Here is a 19,676-nt window from a genome sequence, read left to right as displayed (position 1 = left end):
ATGCGATGCCTTAAGATAATAGCAAATGTGTTATGTTTTACAATTGTTAACTCTTTTGGGTTTTGCTTAAAACTAAATTTTGGAATACTATGCTTTGATAATATTTGAGGTAGCTTCCCAGACTTGGCCTTGTCGTCTAGGCCGGGTATGGGGTGTTACAATAAGAGTTGGATAAAAGTCCAGATAACATATAATTGCACCCAATACATGAAAGGCCCAAATAGGCCTGGTTAATGCAAGTGTCATTATTTTGTCAGAAAATAATGGAAACTTATTTTACAGAATAAATTATATTTTCTAAGAAAAACATGTAGTTGTCAGTTACAGTGGGAATTAAATTTTCCACCGGAAGTTATTAAAAATTTTCATTTTGTACACTTGGTTTGTAACTGCCCATTTTCAGTGAAATTAGAATAGTGGTTTCGACACAAAAAATTGGATGAGTAAATTTTTATTTTATTATTATTTTAATGTCATGGGATGTTAGTAAGGTCATCTTAAAATTTTGCTAAGAAATTTTGATGTTTGCATGATTAATTAAGTGAAAAGGACTAAATTGTAAAAGATGCAAAAGTGGAGTTGTATTTGTTAAAAAGGCCAAATGGCTATAAAACTTTAAAGTGAGTGGACTTAAATGGTAATCGATTTTCTTCCACTTAAATAGTAAAGAAAACATCATTTTTGTGCTTTGAAGGTTCGACTAAGTCTATCTCATGCATGTTGGTGTTTTAAGGTTAGTTTTTAATGATTTTTATGTTTTTAGGATCGTTGTAGCTTAATTTAGCTAGCCTGAGGGTCAATTTGTAAAAATGTTAAATATTTAGGGTTATACCATGAATGCTTTTGCATGATTCTTGATGTTTAATGATAGATTATGAGTCCTTGTTGATAAATAAACAAGTTTTGTAAAGTGATTTTTGATGAAAATTGCATTTAGGGACTTGTTTGTAAAAATAGTAAAAGTTCATATTAAATTTATGAAATGATGATTGGTATGGACTGGTTGAAGTCCCTATGTGAATTGGTTAGCTTGAAAGGGTGATTAAAATGCTTAGATTTCAATTTATGAGCTTAAGGACTAAATTGTGAAAAGTTAAAAAGTTAGGGGCAAAATGGTAACTTTACATAAATATGAATTGTGGACTAAATTGAAACTATAGGTAATAAATGGATTGAAATTGTCTATTTAGATCAAGATAGACCACGTACGGATCTAGATCGAGGAAAAGCTAAAGCCTCAGATTAGTTCGACTTCGTTTATACGCCCTTAGTCATCGAGGTAAGTTCGTATGAACAATTATTGAATTAATGTTGCTTAATTTGAATGTTTAATATATTATATTAATGTAAATGGATTAATGAATAATCGTATCAATGTTATAATAAATTGACGGAAGCTCGACCGGTTTAGAAGCACGTCGAAGACCTATTACACTATCCAACATAAATATCGATAGTTTTTGAATGTTTTTGCCAAGGTTATAATGGCATGTATAGGTGGACTTTTAATGGTATTTACTTGAATGTTTAGTTAATGATTTGGTATGTATAACTTATCTTGGTTTTGTACATTTGATGTCTTATTAGCTTGTGTCAATATGGCTATGTTATGTTGCATGTTTGAATGGCTCAAATGGTATGTGTTGATTTGGTTTTATTATGGTCAATATATGGCATGTTTTGGGAAAGTATTGAACTAGATGTTGATGATTGAAATGTTGTAACATATACATGTTTAAGTAAGTTTTGGATGAATGCATTTGAGGTGCCTTGAATGACATATTGGTTAGTTGATTTAGGACTCTTGAATTGGTTATTATATGTGTGTTTTGATAGGGTTTTGATGCCTTGATTATGTGCATAAAAGGCCTAAAGGATTATGGATGAATTGGTGTTGGGAATTTTTTGATTTTTGGCAAATTTTAGGTCCACACAACCTGAGAAATAAGTGTGTGACACATGGCCTGGCGACACAGCTGTGTGTCCCCTGAAGGTTCCATTGCATGCAAGTCAGTGAGTTACATGGCCTAGCACATGGCATAGCAAACGGGCATGTGAGATTATTTTGAGAGTTAGACGACTTGACATACGAGCGTATGAGACAACTGTGACCTTACTCAGAGAGTTACACAGGTGAGGACACGGACTGGGACACAGTCATGTGTCCCTAGTTAGAAGGTTACATGGCCTGAGACACGAGCGTGTGTCTCAGTCGTGTGAGGCACACGACCTGGCCACACAGCTGTGTGACCCCTATAGTCAAACTTTTGTAACTTTTTCATTAACTTTTAAAATGATTTCAAATTGGTCCTGAATTGTTTCTAAGGTATATTTAGGGGCTCGAGGGGTCGATTTAGGAACGATATGTATGTCAATGATTAGTTTATAATATGTTCACTACACCAAAATAGGCTTTTAGCGGCATTTTTAGCGGCGTTTGGATGAAAAACGCCGCTAAAGATCGAGCATTAGCGGGGCTTTATGGAAAACACTGCTAAAAATAAGCATTAGCGGCGTTTTCCAAAACGCACCGCAAAAAACCTATGCCTAACGACACCTTTTTCTGAGCTTTCGGGGCTTTAGCGGTGTTTTTAGGGAAGCACCGCTAATGCTCAGGGCTTTAGCGGCGTTTCTGGGGAAGCGCCGCTAATGCTTGGGGCTTTAGTGGCGTTTTTGGGAAAGCGCCGCTAATGCTCGGGGCTTTAGCGGCGTTTTTGGGGAAGCGCCACAAATTCTTAGGGCTTTAGCGGCATTTTTGAAGAAGAGCCTCTAATGAACAGGGATTTAGCGGCGTTTTTGAGGAAGCGCCGCTAATGAACAGGGATTTAGCGGCGTTTTTGAGGAAGCGCCGCTAATGCTTTATTTTTAGTGGCGTTTTCTAAAAAGCGCCGCTAATGCTCATGGATTCAATATAATCTACAATATTTGTTAAAAATGGAAAAATTAAAATACTATAAGTTCTTTTAAACAGAATATATGGCATAACCTTATATATGGAATAAAAGGCGGCATCACGTGTTAAACTAATTCAATTATTATTTAAAATTTATATAAATAAAATAGACATAATGATTTATTTATCCTTTTAACTTTACAAAAAAATCGTTACAACCCTTTATTTAATTTTTATTTTTTAACCCTTAAATTTATATTATTTATTAAATCGACTCAAAATAGATGGGAAAAATTATTCTTTATTAACTTTACTAAACATGGAAGCCAAAGGCCTTGAAATGAAAATAATTTTCACCTAAGCGTTTTATAATTTATACACTTTAAAATTAATAATGGTAAAATTACATGTTAAACCCCTAAAAATGATAAAAATTTTATTTAATCCTTATAAAAATATAATTAAAATGGTAAAATTACATTTTTAACTGTCCTAAAATATACAATTTAATTCCATCTCTTCCAAAAAAATAAAAATAAAAGAAAAGCATTACCGTTAATCCAGTTCATAGGAGGCTGAAAGTGATACCCGGTTCGATGAAGTTGTTTTACAGTAAGTACATTTTTAGATTGTAAATGTGGATGAACCTTATGAAATGCTTCAACGACGCCATTCTTACTTATTATCTCACAAAAAACACCCAATTATTAAATAAACTAACAAAATATTTTCTGTAAACTCCATTGAAATTTCGAAAGCCGAATGTTGAAACAGGATGGTGATTCATTTATATAGGACTGAAATTTAAAATTTTCAAAAAATATATATATTTTTAAAATGTTTAGATAAGATAGATTTTTATTTGAATTTACTAGTAATTTATAATATCAACATTAAATCTACAATTCTTGATTTTCTTTTTTTTAAATAATTAAAATTTTATTCTTATAGTATTTAAATAATTAGGGATTATGAATTAAGGTTTATGGTTTAAGGGTTGGGGTTTAAGGTTTAAGAGTTAGGGTTAGAGGTTAGGGTTAGGGGTTTAGGGGTTAGGGTTATGATTTAAGGTTTAGGAGATAGGGGTTAGGGATTTAGGGTTTAGATAAATTAGTATTTTTTAATTTATATATTAAATAATTTCTTATATAATTGTAATAGAGATAATATTAATTTTAATATATTAAAATTATGATTATAGTTTAAATTATTTAAGAGATAATAGATAAACTTTATAAATATTAAATGGTTTAAGATTTAACGTTTACTTGAGATTTGTTAAATAATTAGGTTTTTAATTTATATATTAAACAATTTATTATATAATTGTAAAAGAGATAATATGAATTTTAATTTATTAAAATTATCATTAATATAATTTTTAAAGTTTTTTTCTCTTTGCTTTAAAATTTTTGTTTTTGTTTTCTTACATAAAAATTATATAAAAATTTTAAAATTTATTTAATTCTTTTAAATATTACTTAAATTTTCAAAATTTATTTATTTAAAATTGATATGAATTATACAATAATTAAATATAAAATTTTAAAAAAATCAATCATTAGCGGCGTTTATGAAAAAAACATCGCAAAAGGTAAGCAATAGCGACGTTTGGACGTAAAACGCCGCAAATATGTATTAAAGTTTTTCAAAACATGCTGTTTCACTACAGAAATTTAATTTTTTAGCGGCGTTTTCAGAATCCATAATCAATTGTAAAGAAAAGGGGGGAAAGATGAGGGGGGAAAGATATTTCAACAAAAATAATTAAAATTAAAATTAAATCAACGAAAGAAATCCCTAGAAGCCTAAAGAAAAGGGGGGAAAGATGAGGCCACGCCGATGGAATTCGTGAGGGACCTAGACGACCAAGGTTCAGCCATGGAAGTCGACAGTGTTGACACACCAGAGATCTTCGGCGAAGGTGTCATCGCTTCCGACAACAAGCTCGCCTATGCCGATTTCTTCAAAAACTTCGAAGACGATTTTGATGACACCGATATCAACTAAAAAAATAAAGAAGAATCGTTTCAAGTACTCGTCTATATTTTTTTCCCTTCTTACTTTCGCTTTTTGGGGTCTTAAATTTCTTAAAACTTTGTTCAATTTAGTCGAATCTGAACTGCACTATGGATAGCTTATATTTTGATTTATCAATCCCAGTAAATTCTGCAGAAGGCATCAGGGGTTATAAAAAAGTCAAGGATGTTTATATGTTGAGGATGAAATGGTTTTGGAGTTTCACTGATATTCATAAATACAGTTATTTGTGTATCAAGTTATTCTATAACTAATAGAATGTATCAAGTTATTTGTGTTCTCTTTCTTATTTCTTTTTCTCTTAAATAAAATTAGGTTGACTGTGCCCTTATTTGATCTTCCATAGAGAAATACCAAAACTAGAAAGCAAGATCTGAAGACTTCATTAAACCTATTCGTTGCTACCTTTAGAACTAATAGAATGTATCATGTTAAACCCATAGACTCTGCATTCTGCTGCCCTTGTCCACCATGGATACTTGTTGACAGGTGACCTGTAATGGAACCATGAACTTTCTATAAGGCATTTTCATAATTCCTTGACTTTTCTGTGTCACTTGCAATGCAAACTAAAGGTCTACGTTATCATCACTGATGGTAATGACATCTTTGATGAATCAGTATTTCAGAGTGGGAAAGACATCTTTGATGAACCAGTATCCTTTATTTTGAGATACATGCTTTGTTTAAGCATATTATATTTGATTGTTAGTTACATTGAAAAACACAATGACAATTACATAGGCTACTGTAGTTTATTAACTTGTCATCTAGATATGTTTATAACAAATTCAACCAACAGTATAAAGCTACAATTGGAGCTGAATTTGTCACCAAAGAATTACATATTGATGACAAATTGTAACTTTGCAAGTAAGTGACGAAACATCAAGGGAAATTCTTACATATTTTTTTAAAACTAAAATCCTCACATTTTACCAAGTGTCTTCTTGTCTGATAGATATGGGATACAGCGGGGCAAGAAAGGTTCTAGAGTCTTGGTTCTGCAATTTATCGAGGGGCAGATTGCTGTGTTGTTGTGTTTGATGTGAACATACTCAGATCGTTTGAAACACTAAACAATTGGCGTGAAGAATTTCTGAAGCGGGTCTCATAATTCTGTATTGTTCATCTCATTTCTTCACAAGTAATAAAACAGATCATAACATGTTTGCTGTAATGTCCCAGTTGTAAACTGTAAAGACTCTTTTCTGTCACCCGACCTGACTTGGGTTGTTCCTTGTGTTCGTTTTCTGCTTTCTCAGCAGGGAGATCCCATTCTGGAGACAAAGAAGAACACAAAAGATCAAAGGTAATTTTATTTCAATTTGATCCATTTTTCTTAGTTAACTTTTCTGTGTTTTTTTATTTGTAATTTGTTATGTTTTCTGGGTTTTGCTTATAATGTCTGCATTAATATTCATTTCACATTTTTGTTTTTCCCCCTTTGTAAAGATATTTGCTTTTGTTTCTTTTTCCCATCACATTCAAAGTTCTAAACTAATTTTTTCCCTGTAGTTTCATTTTTAGATTCAAAGTTTCTTTTTTTTTTTAAAATTTTTATTAACAACATTGACTTTTAATATTTATTTTGATAGTTTTTTGGGGAGGTGTGTGGGGGGGCAGGTAAGCATATTTGCTTTTGAACATAAGATTGGTTCTGCCTGTGTTATGTATTTGTTAAATTCCAGTTTTGGATTCAAAGTTTGTATGTGTTTTTATTATTTTCTAAGAAATAAAAATATGTTATTAATATTGTCTTTGTTAAGTCTTTTTCACATAATTTTCTTTGAAGTTTGAACATTGTTTTGCTCCTTTTCATTATGAAAAACAAATCTATTTTCCAATTTAGTCTTTGTTTTAATTATTTTATATAATTAAATTACTCAAACTTTATTTCCTTTTTTGATCCAAACTTTTATTTTGTACAAAATTACTCTCTTTCTTAACTTTTTATATTATATATATGTTTTATAAGATTAGCTTTAGCTCTCAGTTTTACTTTCACATTGAGTTATTTGAGCATTTTTCATATTTCTTTCTAATGTGGGATAGATTTCATTTTCTTAAAAGAAAAAATTATATTGTTTTCATATTAGAGTTGATGATTATGATTTAACCTCCTCTACAATCTTTTAGTCAAGGGAAAGTAATGAAAGCTTATAGCCATGCTGGAATTAGCACCATCATCAATTCATGATTGTAGATATTAAATGGTCTAGGGAACACTGTGTGTTAGAATTTTGTATTAACTGAATTCCTTGCAATGATCTCTTGTACTTTTAGCTAATACAAGTTGTGCCCATTTGGCAGAGAGATGCTTGATTTTCTTGTTTGTATGTTTATGCAGAGGTTCGGTGTCAAGCAAAAGGAGAGGGTTACATCTTTTAATGATACACATATGGCTCTGTATGTATGTTCATGTGATCTTTTATCTTCTACCATGGAAAAAGATTCTTGTCTAGAAGGATTTATGCACAACATTTAACAGGCTACAACGTTGTTCATTCTCATGAAAGAGAAAATAGAATACTTTACTGTAGTTTTATATCTCATGTTTACTTTGTTAATGTTGTTATAATTCTTTCAATTCCCATAGTTGTGTGGAAGGGTTGGGCGTGCGGATAGAGAAGCTTATGGATACTTATTTTACCCTGATAAGTCCTTACTATCTGATCAAGCATTGGTATGTTTTCTATGTTTGCCTTCACTTTTGTTGTCAAATATGCTGAAATATTTGTCCAGTTAGTTAAGTTTTAAGATTTGATTCAGCTTCACGTCCCTTTTCTACCAATAAACAGAAAATTACCTAGCTGATAGTTGATATCTACTATTTTTGTTAAGCTTCCAGATTTCTACCTGCTGGTATCAAAGTTTTTGCTTGCAATTTCTGACTTTCGCTCACCCCCTTTCCAGGTTGAAGAACACCGTGTCGTATCAGTTCCTGATCAGTCAGTGGAGGTATTTTACTTTGGAATTTGTATCTTCAGAAAATATAATATGATGCTCTTAACATTAATTACAATCTGAAAAGTATATGAGATTATACACTATGGCTTACATTCTTATAGGATTCACACTCAAGGAGCATGAAACATCTCAGCAACTCATTGGGATCGAGCAGTTAAAATTCAGAATCAAGTGACACACAAGAGCTAGATTTGGAGCTTAGACTGTCACTGTAATCAGTAATTTTTTTTGCTACTTTAAATGCATGCTCATGGAACTACATTTTATGCTTTCCTAGAATTGTAAGTTCAAATAAGGTGTTGATTTGCAATTTATACATACAACTTGAGCAAGTTGATATGAACTAGTTTGAATTTTTTAAAAAAAAAATTCAAAGGAATCTTATGTAATCAAAGGCAATTTGACTTGCTGCATGAGATAATTGGTGGAATCTCACTTTTGTTGTTGCTGCAATCTCTAACCAAAGAATGGAGTGATGTATGTACTGATAACAGTTCTAAAGGATTTGCTTAAGCAAGTAAAGGGATAGGAATGGATATGTGGCATTTTTATAATAATTTTTTAAAATTTTTCATGACCTTTAACGGCGTTTTTTGGGAAAGCTTCGCTAAAGGTCTTGTTCTTTAGCGGCGTTTTTAAGGAAAGCGCCGCTAAAGGTCATGATCTTTAGCGGCGTTTTTGGGGAAAGCGCCGCTAAAGGCCTAAAAAAATGCCGCTAAAAACTTGTTTTGGTGTAGTGGTTTATGGTATTATACGAAATGTATGTTTAAATGTTCTATTTGTTCGGTAATGCTTCATAACCCTAATTCAATTACAGATACGGGTTAGGGGTGTTACATGTAATGGTATCAGAGTTACGATTTAGTTAGTTTTAGGATTGAACGTAGCATGTATGGAGTTTAGAAATACATGCAATTATATAACTTGTGATAGTGTGATAAATCTTGACTCAGATTGAACTATGCTTTCATATAGATAAATATCATCCATCTGAGCTGATACCAATGAAGTTGGTAGTAATGCGCAAGCCTCCGTTCATAGAGCAACATCTAGCGGTAGTAGGCCTGTACCTGAGGGCCGGGGAGGAGAGGCTAAAGAAGCCTTCTTCCAGATGATGTTTGAGCGGTTTTCAGAGTTCGTGTGAACAAACCTAATAGCTCAATGACCTCTACCTCCACCGATCCTCGTAGTTCCTTAGGGTTTGAAATTTGTACGAGGAAGCAAGCCTCTAGTTGATAAAATACGAAAGTATAGGGTTGAAGAGTTCTGAGGTATAGCTAAAGATGATCTAGAGAGAGTCGAGTTCTAGTTAGAAAACACAGTCAGAGTTTTTGATGACTTATTGTGTACTCCAATTGAATGCTTGAAATGTGTTGTTTCATTGTTCAAAGATTCAGCTTATCAGTGGTGGAACACCTTGGTTGCGGTAGTACTGAGAGATCGAGTAAACTAGGAACTTTTCCAGACAGAGTTTCAAAAGAAATATGTGAGTAAGAGGTTCCTAGATAACATACGTAAAAAGTTTATTGAATTGAAGCAAGGCTGTATGTTAGTAGCTGAGTACGAGAGGGAATTTGTACGACTCAGTAAGTATGCTCAGGAATGTATACCAACAGAGGTTGCTATGTGCACTCAATTTGAAGATGGCCTAAATAAAGATATCAAGCTGTTAGTCGAGATTCTTGAGTTAAGAGAATTCATGGTTTTGGTTTATAGAGCGCATAAGGCCGAGGAACTTAGCAAAGCGAAGGGAAAACCTGATTCTGAGGCTCGTGATTTAGGAAAGTGACCTATGGGAAAATAATGCTGATCGAAATCGAAGAAGTCAAAAGAATATCATATTCGTTCATCAGCTTTAGTGGGTTATTCTGGGACAGATAGAGGAAGACAACATTCGAGCTCGTAACCTCAGGCTACATCCGTAGCGAGTGTGTGCAGTGTTAGAAACAACAAGCCTGAATGTCAGCAATGTAATAGACGACACTTCGGTGAATACAGATTGAAAGACAGGTCATGTTTTAAATGCGGTTCTTATAAGCATTATCTTAAAAATTACCCTGAAAGGTTTGATAAAGAAAAAGCTCAAACTACTCGACCAAGTAATACAACTGCAAGAGGGAGACCACCTCGGAACGCTGGAAATGTAGGAAACAATCATAGTGGGATAAAAGATTCCACTGTGAGATCTAAGGCACAGGCACCGGCTAGAGCTTACGAGATTCAAGCTCAAGAGGAAGCTTCAGCACCTGATATGATCACCGGTACATTTTCTATCTTTGATACTAATGTTAATGCTTTGATTGACTAGGGTTCAACACACTCATAAGTATGCACAACTTTAGTGTCAGATTAGAAAACATCTTTTAAGTCTACTGAGTTTGTGGTTAAAGTAACGAACCCTTTAGGTCAGTATGTGTTAGTTGATAAAGTATGTAAAAACTATCTTTTGATGATTCAGGGTTGCAACTTTTTGGCTGATTTGATGTTATTACCCTTTGATGAATTTGATGTGATTCTGGGTATGGACTTGTTAACTCTACATGATGCTGTTGTGAACGGTAGACAAAATCATATTGTGTTAAAGTGTTAGAACGGTGAAAAACTTCGAATTGAATCAGACAGACTGGATAGTGCATCTAATGTTATTTCAGCTATGTCGGTACAGAAAGATGTTAAAAAAGGCTGTGAAGCGTATCTCGCTTATATATTTGATTCTAGAGTTTCAGAATATAAGTTAGAATTGATTCCAATTGTATGTGAGTTTACAGATGTGTTCATAGAAGAATTACTAAGGTTACCACTAGAAACACAGAAATTTACACATTTTTACATACTCTTTTTAACTTAAAATCATATAGTTTCGATAAAATTCTTGTCGAAAAAATAATTAATTTTTTTAAAAAAATTAAAGTTCCCTTAAAATATTAAAATTTTTAATTTTAGTTAAATTTATAATTAATTTTGATGAATTTTGGTTATTTTCGACAGATTTGCACAAATGGCAAAAACTGGCTCGGCAGACACTGCTAGAAGTAGAAAACCAAGAAGCAATTTGGAGTATTGAGGCGAACTAAATTTTAGCGTAAGACGATCCAAAATTATATGTATTAATTCATAATAGAATTAATTTTAATTTATATCCAATTTAATTTGGGTTAATAAATTATTATTAATTAATTATGAAAAAGTGGTCCAATTGAACTAAACTGACCAAGAAATGGGCAACCCAAAAACCGTCCCAAGAGCTGACCCAAATAAGCTTATTAGCTGATTATTTAAGCTTGCCAAGAGGCCCTTGAAGACTTGTTCAAGTTGCATTCAAACCCTTCCACAACTGATGGCTTTATAGATTTACCCCAAGCCTAAATTAGCAAAGTTGAAACAATCAACCTTGCCACATGTGTGGCAGGCCAAGGGAGGGCTCTTTGGCTGATAATTTTAGCTATTTTTAGCAGCCCTCCTCAGCTATAAAAACCCCCTTAGGCTGGTCATTTTAGAAACACACCTCAAGCATTCACATCTTTCCTCTCTTCTCTCCACTTTCTCTCTTCTTTTCCATTCCAAAATTCCCTTGCTCTCTTGCCTATTTCTTCTTTTGGGAAAGGGCATTTATCAGCTATTTGGAGCAGCAATTAAGTGTTCATAGCAGCCTTGTTCGATGAGGACAACAGAGAAGGAAGAACAGAACAACTAGTCAAGCCACAGAAAAACACCGGATATGATTCTTGCTCCCTATCTCTTTAATTTCTGTTGTTGTTATGCTAAATATATATATATATATATATATATATATATATATATATGAATGTTTATGTTGTTGGAATGGTTAATTTAATCAATTTAGCTTGAATTTAATTTGTGTTAGGTTGATTGCATTTCGTTTGTTAAAATTATTGAAATTGTGTTTATGTTGTTATAGGCCTCGGTAAGATGCTTGATTAAGTAAAATCATGACTAAGTTTTTCTTGCATTGCAATTTTTAGGTAACTAATGAATTAATTATTTAAACGGATTGAAATTGTAATTAATGGACACAGTACTTAATCAGTGCATGTTTAATCATTTAAGGTAGCCGAGGGTTAGATTAGCAACGGTATCTGACGATACATTTGCCTTGCATAACTTGTAAGATTATTGTGATTAAAATGTTTCAAGGTAAAGATACTTTGTTACCTTAAATAGTCTTTCATGTGCTTATTAAATCGAGTTAATTGTTTGAATTGACATAGGGATATGTACAAGAGATTATTTCGATTTGATAAGTATGTATGTGCAATAACATATTTGCCTATTAAAATTTGTTTAATCGGTTGAATTGATATAGGGATATAGTCAAGAGATAAATGGATTTTGGAAGGTGAGTATGTTCATAAGCTAGCAAATTACCAAGTTTCCGTGAATTTATTCGTAACAATATAAACATGAGTTTAATAATTCTAAGTTAAGAAATGTAATTAATCTAACAAAATTATGTCATCTTGATTAAAATCGTATTTTGAAATCACGCATTTGAGATTTATTTATTTAGTTCACTTAGTTTAAAATCTTAGTTTTTAATTACCCTCTTCAAACAGAATATTTTTCTTCACCAAAGTGTTTTAAATAGCATTTAGAAATAATTCTTTTCACAGTCCCTGTCGGTACGATAGCTCGACATTTACTTGGCACTTTATTACTTGTTGCGATTGTGTACACTTGCACATTTCCATCGTTCCAACCACTGATCAGAGAGGTTGAATTTGCTATTGAGTTAATGTCAAGAACATCTTCGATATCGATAGCTTCGTATAGAATGACACCTACAGAATTGAAAGAGTTGAAAGCACAGTTACAAAAGTTGACAGATAGGGGTTTTGCTTGGCCCATTTTTCTCCTTGGGGTGCTCCTGTGTTGTTTTTCAAGAAAAAGGACAGATCAATGTGACTATGTATCGATTATCGATAGCTCAACAAAGTCACGATCAAGAACATGTATCCATTACCACGTATCGATGATTTGTTTGACCAGTTGAAAGGTGCGACGATATTCTCAAAAATCAATCTTCTTTCTAGTTATTATCAGCTACGGGTTATAGACTCTGATGTACCGAAAACTGCGTTCAGGACTAGGTATGGACTTTATGAGTTTCTTGTGATGCCATTTGGTTTGAGTAATGCACCTGATATATTTATGGACTTGATGAACATAATTTTCAGACTATACTTAAATAGATTTGTTGTTATATTCATTGATGACATTTTGATCTATTCACGAGATGAGACAGAGCATGCCCAGCATTTGAGAATTGTTTTGCAAACCTTACGTGAAAAACAATTGTTCCCTAAGTTCAACAAATGTGAGTTATGGCTTCGAGAAGTCAGATTTTTGGGACATGTAGTATCGGCAAATGGTTTTAGATTTGATCTGAGTAAAATCTCAGCCGTAGTAGACTGGAAGCCTATGAGAAATGTGTTAGAAGTCAGAAGTTTTCTGGGCTTAGTCGGATATCATAGAAGATTTGTTAAAATATTTTTGATGATTGCTACGCCGTTAACGAAACTGTTGCAAAAAGATGTTAAATTTGAATGGTCTGAGAAATGTCAACAAAGTTTTAATCAGTTGAAAGCATTGGTAATCGAGGCACCTGTGTTGGTTCAGCCAGAGTCTGGTAAAGAATTTGTAATTTATAGTGATGTTTTATTGAAAGGTTTGGGCTATGTTATGATGCAAGAGGGCAAAGTGATAGTGTATGCTTCTCGATAGTTGAAACCACATGAAAAAACTATATGATTCACAATTTAGAGCTTGCAACTATTGTATTTACTTTAAAGATTTGGCGACACCATTTGTACTAAGAAAAATGTCATATCTTTACAGATCACAAATGCCTAAAGTATTTGATGTCACAGAAAGACTTGAACTTGAGACAACGCAGATGGCTTGAGTTGTTGAAAGATTACGATTTGATTATCGACTATTATCCGGGAAAGGCTAATGCTGTTGTTGATGCACTGAGTAGAAAATCGTTGTTTACTTTATGAGTGTTGAACACGCGATTGACATTGATTGATTATGGTTCAATTTTGGCAGAATTAAAAGCTAGACTGACATTTTTGCAACAGATTTGAGAAGCTCAGAAAAGTGACGCAAATTTGATCACTAAAAGGAAACAGATTAAGTTGATATCTAATTCAAATTTTCGTGTTGGTTCAGACATTAGTTTGTACTTCAAAGACAAAATTTGTATTCCAAGAAATTCTGATCTCATTCAAAATATCTTACAAGAAGCTTACAGTAGTAGCTTGTCGATTCAACCTGGAAGCAATAAAATGTACATTAATTTGAAACAAATTTATTGGTGGCCAGGTATGAAATAAGATATTTCAGAGTTTGTATCAAAGTGCTTAGTCTGTAAGCAAGTTAAAACCGAACATTAGGTACCTTCTGGTTTGTTACAACCTGTGATGATTCCAGAGTGGAAGTGGGAACTTGTACGATGAATTTCGTACTGAGATTGCCTTTATCTTCGAGAAAGAAAGATGTTGTGTGGGTCCTTGTAGATCGATTTATGAAATCTACGCATTTCATTCCAGTGCATACGGATTTTTCACTTGAGGGATTGGTAGAGTTGTATGTTGCCGAGATAGTTAGATTACACGGTGTACCAATTTCTATTATCTCTGAGAGGGATCCATGGGTTACATCTCGATTCTGGAGCAAGTTACATGAAGCTCTAGGTACTTGACTGTATTTTAGTACAACTTTTCATCTACAGACCGATGGTCAGCCTGAGCAAGTAATTCAAATACTCAAAGCTATGCTTCGATGTTGTGTATTAGAGTTTGAAGGTAACTGGCAGAGATTGCTATCGTTAGTTGAATTTGCATATAACAACAATTATCAAGCTACCTGGGAATGACACGGAATAAAAGAATTGAGAAATAAAATTATAGCTTTAGTTAAAGTTCTCTGGCACTGACATGGAATAGAAGAGGCTGCCTGGGAATCGGAAGAAGCTATGAAAGTGCAATACTTGAAGTTATTTTCTGGTAAGGTTTTTAGGGATGGAATTTCCTTTAGGGTAAGAGTTGTAACAACCTGTTTTCAATGAAATAGAGACAGTGGTTTCGATACCACAAATTTGACGAAGCTTTGTATGGTCAAAAGTGTCGAATTCCGTTATACTGGACAGAGTTGAGCGAGAAAAAAGTTATTTGGTGTTGATTTGATTCGAGAAACCAAAGAAGAAGGTCAAAATGATACGTGATAGCTTGAAATCGGGTTTGGATCGACAAAAACTTACGCTGATTTGAAAAAAAATTGAATTTCAAGTCAGCGACATAGTATTTTTGAAAGTATTGCCTTGGAAGAAAGTTATTTGATTTGGGCAAAACTGAAAGCTTAGTCTGTGGTTTATCGGGCCATTTAAGATCATTTAGAGAATTGGGTCAGTAGCTTATCATTAGCTTTGCCATCAGAGTTAGAAAAGAATAATAATGTATTCCACGTATCGATGTTACGATGGTATCGATCAGATCCTTCAGATGTAATATCCCCAATTGATGTGGAAATTCAACCTGATATGACGTACAGTGACGAACCGATCAGAATTCTTGCAGGAGAAGTTAAAGAATTGAGAAATAAAAGTATAGCTTTAGTTAAAGTTCTCTGGCAACGACAAGGAATAGAAGAGGCTGCGTGGGAACCGAAAGAAGCTATGAGAGTGCAATACTTGAACATATTTTCTGGTAAGATTTTTGAGGCCGAAAATTCTTTAGGGGGAGTTTTGTAACAACCCCTTTTCAGTGAAATCAAAATAATGGTTTTGAGACCACAAATCCAATGAAGCTTTGTATGGTCGAAAGTGTAGAATTCCATTATACTAGACAGAGCTGAGCAAGAAAAAGTTATTCAGTGTTGATTTGATTTGAGAAATCGAAGAAAATGTCAAAATGAAACGTTATAGCTTGAAAGCAGCTATGGATCGACAAAAATTTTATGCAGATTTGAAAAGAAAAGATATTGAATTTCAAGTCGGCGACACAATATTTTTGAAAGTATTGCCTTGGAAGAAAGTACATTGATTTGGCTGAAAAAAAGCTTAATCCGAGGTTTATCGAGCCATTTGAGATTATTGAGAGAATTGGGTCAGTAGCTTATCAGTTAGCTTTGCCGTCGGAGTTAGAAAATATTCATAATGTATTCCACGTATCGATGTTACAATGGTGTTGATCAGATCCTTCACACGTAATATCCCCAGTTGATGTTGAAATTCAACTTGATATGACGTATAGTGAAGAACCGATCAAAATTCTAGCTCGGGTAGTTAATGAATTGAGAAATAAAAGTATAACTTTAGATAAAGTTCTCTAGTAACGACACAGAATAGAATAGACTGCCTGGGAACCAGAATAAAATATGAAAGTGCAATACTTGAACTTATTTTCTGGTAAGATTTTTAGGGACGGAATTTCCTTTAGGGGGAGAGTTGTAATAGCCCGTTTTCAGTGAAGTTAAAACAGTGGTTTCGGGACCATAAATTTGACGAAGTTTTGTATGGTCAAAAGTGTCGAATCCCGTTATACTCAATAGTGTTGAGTGTGAAAAGTTATTCGATGTTGATTTGATTTGAGAAACTAATGAAAATGTCAAAGTGATATGTGATAGCTTGAAAGTGGCTTTGGATCAATAGAAATCTTACGCAGATTTGAAACGAAAATATATTAAATTTCAAGTAGGCGACACAGCATTTCTAAAAGTATTACCTTGGAAGAAAGTTCTTCAATGTGGCCAAAAAGGAAAGCTTAGCCCTTGGTTTATCAGGCCATTTGAGATTATTGAAAGAATGGGCCAGTAGCTTATCAGTTAGCTTTATCATCAGAGTTAGAAAAGATTCATAATGTATTCCACGTCTCGATGTTGCGACGGTATCGATCAGATTCTTCACTCATAATATCCCTAGTTTATGCTGAAATTCAACCTGATATGATGTACAGTGAAGAACCGATCAGAATTCTAGCTCGGGAAGTTAAAAAATTGAAAATTAAAAGTAGAAGAGGTTGCTTGGGAACTAGAAGAAGCTATGAAAGTGCAATACTTGAACTTATCTTCTGGTAAGATTTTTAGTGACAAAAATTCCTTTAGGGGGAGAGTTGTAACAGCCCATTTTCAATGAAGTTAGAACAGTGGCTTCGAGTCCACAAATCTAACAAATCTTTGTATGGTTGAAAGTGTCGAATTCCATTTTACTGGACAGAGGTGAGCGAGAAAAAGTTATTCGGTGTTGATTTGATTTGAGAAACCAAAGAAAAGGTCAAAGTGATACGTGATAGCTTGAAAGCAGCTTTGGATCGACAGAAATCTTACACAGATTTGAAAAGAAAAGATATTGAATTTCAAGTCAGCAACACAGAATTTCTAAAAGTATTGCCTTCGAAGAAAGTTCATTGATTTGGCCGAAAAGGAAAGCTTAGCCTCTGGTTTATCGGGCCGTTTGAGATCATTGAGTGAATTGGGCTAGTAGCTTAACGGTTAGCTTTGTCATCAGAGTTAGAAAAGATTCATAATGTATTCTACGTATCAATGTTACAACGGTATCGATCAGATCCTTCACAAGTAATATCCCTTGTTGATGTTGAAATTCAACTTGATATGACGTACAGTGAAAAACTGATCAAAATTCTAGCTCAGGTAGTTAAAAAATTGAGAAATAAAAGTATAACTTTAGTTAAATTTTTCTGGTAACGACACAAAATAGAAGAGGTTGTTTGGGAACTAGAAGAAGCTATGAAAGTGTAATACTTGAACTTATTTTCTTGTAGATTTTTAGGGACAAAAATTACTTTAGGGGGAAAGTTGTAACAACCCATTTTCAGTGAAGTCGGAACAATGGTTTCGGGACTACAAATCTGATGAAGCTTTTTATGGTAAAAAGTGTTAAATTCCATTATACTAGATAGAGTTGAGTGAGAAAAAGTTATTAAGTATTGATTTGATTTGAGAAATTGAAGAAAATGTCAAAGTGATACGTGATAGCTTGAAAACTGCTTTGGATCAATAGAAATCTTTCACAGATTTGAAAAGAAAAGATACTGAATTTTGAGTCAGCAACACAATATTTGTCAAAGTATTTCCATGGAAGAAATTTCTTTGATTTGGTTGAAAAGGAAAGCTTAGTCCATCCGTGGTTTATTGGGCCATTTGAGATCATTGAGAGAATTGGGCTAGTAGTTTATCGGTTAGGTTTTTCGTTAGAGTTAGGAAATATTCATAATGTATTCTACGCATCGATGTTACGACTGTATTGATTAGAACCTTCACACGTAGTATCCCCAATTGATGTTGAAATTCAACCTGAAATGACGTACACTGAAGAACCGATCAAAAGTCTAGCTCGGGAAGTTAAAGCATTGAGAAATAAAAGTATAGCTTTAGTTTATAGTTCTTTGGCAATGACACAGAATAGAAAAGGCTACCTGGAAACTGGAATAAGCTATGAAAGTGCAATACTTGAACTTATTTTCTAGTAAGATTGTCAGGGACGAAAATTCCTTTAGGAGGAGAGTTGTAACAACCCGTTTTCAGTGAAGTCAGAATAGTTGTTTCAGGAACACATATCTGACGAATCTTTGTAGCATCAACAGTGTCGAATTTTGTTAGACTAGAAAAAGCTGAGCGAGAAAAAGTTATTTGGTGTTGATTTGATTTGAGAAACCGAAGAAAAGCGTAAAGTGATACGTGATAGCTTGAAAGCAACTTTGGAACGACAGAAATCTTACACAGATTTGAAAAGAAAAGATATTGAATTTCAAGTCGGCAGCACAGTATTTTAGAAAGTATTGCCTTGGAAGAAAGTTCTTCGATTTGGCCAAAATGGAAAGCTTAGTCTGTGGTTTATCGGGCTGTTTGAGGTCATTGAGAGAATTGGAATAGTAGCTTAACGGTTAGCTTTGTCGTCAGAGGTAGAAAAAATTCATAATGTATTCTATGTATCGATGTTACAACAATATCGATTAGATCCTTCACACGTAATATCCCTAGTTGATGTTGACATTCAACCTGATATGACGTACAGTGAAGAATCGATCAGAATTGTAGCTCGGAAGTTAAAGAATTGAGAAATAAAAGTATACTTTAGTTAAAGTTCTCTGGTAATGACATGGGATAGATTAGGCTACCTGGGAACCAGAATAAGCTATGAAAGTACAATACTTGAACTTATTTTTTGGGAAGATTTTTGGGGATGAAAATTCCTTTAAGGAGAGAGTTGTAACAGCCCATTTGTAGTGAAGTCGGAACAGTGGTTTCAGGACCACAAATCTGACGAAACTTTGTATGGTCGAAAGTGTCGAATTCCGTTATACTAGACAAAGCTGAGCGAGAAAAAGTTATTCGGTGTTGATTTGATTTGACAAACCGAAGAAAAGGTCAAAGTCATACTTGATAGCTTGAAAGCAGCTTTGGATCGACAAAAATCTTACGCAGATTTGAAAAGAGAAGATATTGAATTTTGAGTTGGCGACACAGTATTTCTGAATGTATTTCCTTGGAAGAAAGTTCGTTGATTTGGCCGAAAAGGAAAGCTTAGTCTATGGTTTATCGGGCCGTTTGAGATCATTTAGAGAATTGGGCTAGTAGCTTATCTGTTAGCTTTGTCATTAGAGTTAGAAAAGATTCATAATGTATTCCACGTATTGATATTACGATGGTATCGATCAGATCCTTCACACGTAATATCCCCAGTTGATGTTGAAATTCTACTTGATATGACGTACAGTGAAGAACCGATTAAAAT

At 33.6% G+C, this 19,676-nt stretch overlaps 1 long non-coding RNA gene across 2 annotated transcripts; it reads left to right on the top strand.

Moving 5' to 3' along the window:
• The first annotated feature begins 5,393 nt into the window (after positions 1-5,393).
• On the top strand, positions 5,394-11,639 carry LOC105780837 (uncharacterized). Of its 2 annotated transcripts, none has more exons than XR_008195279.1 (9): positions 5,394-5,589; positions 5,708-5,806; positions 5,895-6,080; positions 6,199-6,245; positions 7,284-7,342; positions 7,533-7,619; positions 7,850-7,894; positions 8,005-10,164; positions 10,892-11,639. It is a non-coding gene; the product is annotated as an uncharacterized LOC105780837 (long non-coding RNA). The 2 variants fall into 2 exon arrangements; XR_008195278.1 differs by having other exon boundaries at positions 7,284-7,346; positions 10,892-11,638.
• The last annotated feature ends 8,037 nt before the right edge of the window (positions 11,640-19,676 follow it).

This window comes from Gossypium raimondii, chromosome 4 (genome assembly GCF_025698545.1).
Source record: "Gossypium raimondii isolate GPD5lz chromosome 4, ASM2569854v1, whole genome shotgun sequence".
Lineage (NCBI taxonomy): Eukaryota > Viridiplantae > Streptophyta > Magnoliopsida > Malvales > Malvaceae > Gossypium > Gossypium raimondii.
This window is presented reverse-complemented; position numbering and strand designations above follow the sequence as displayed.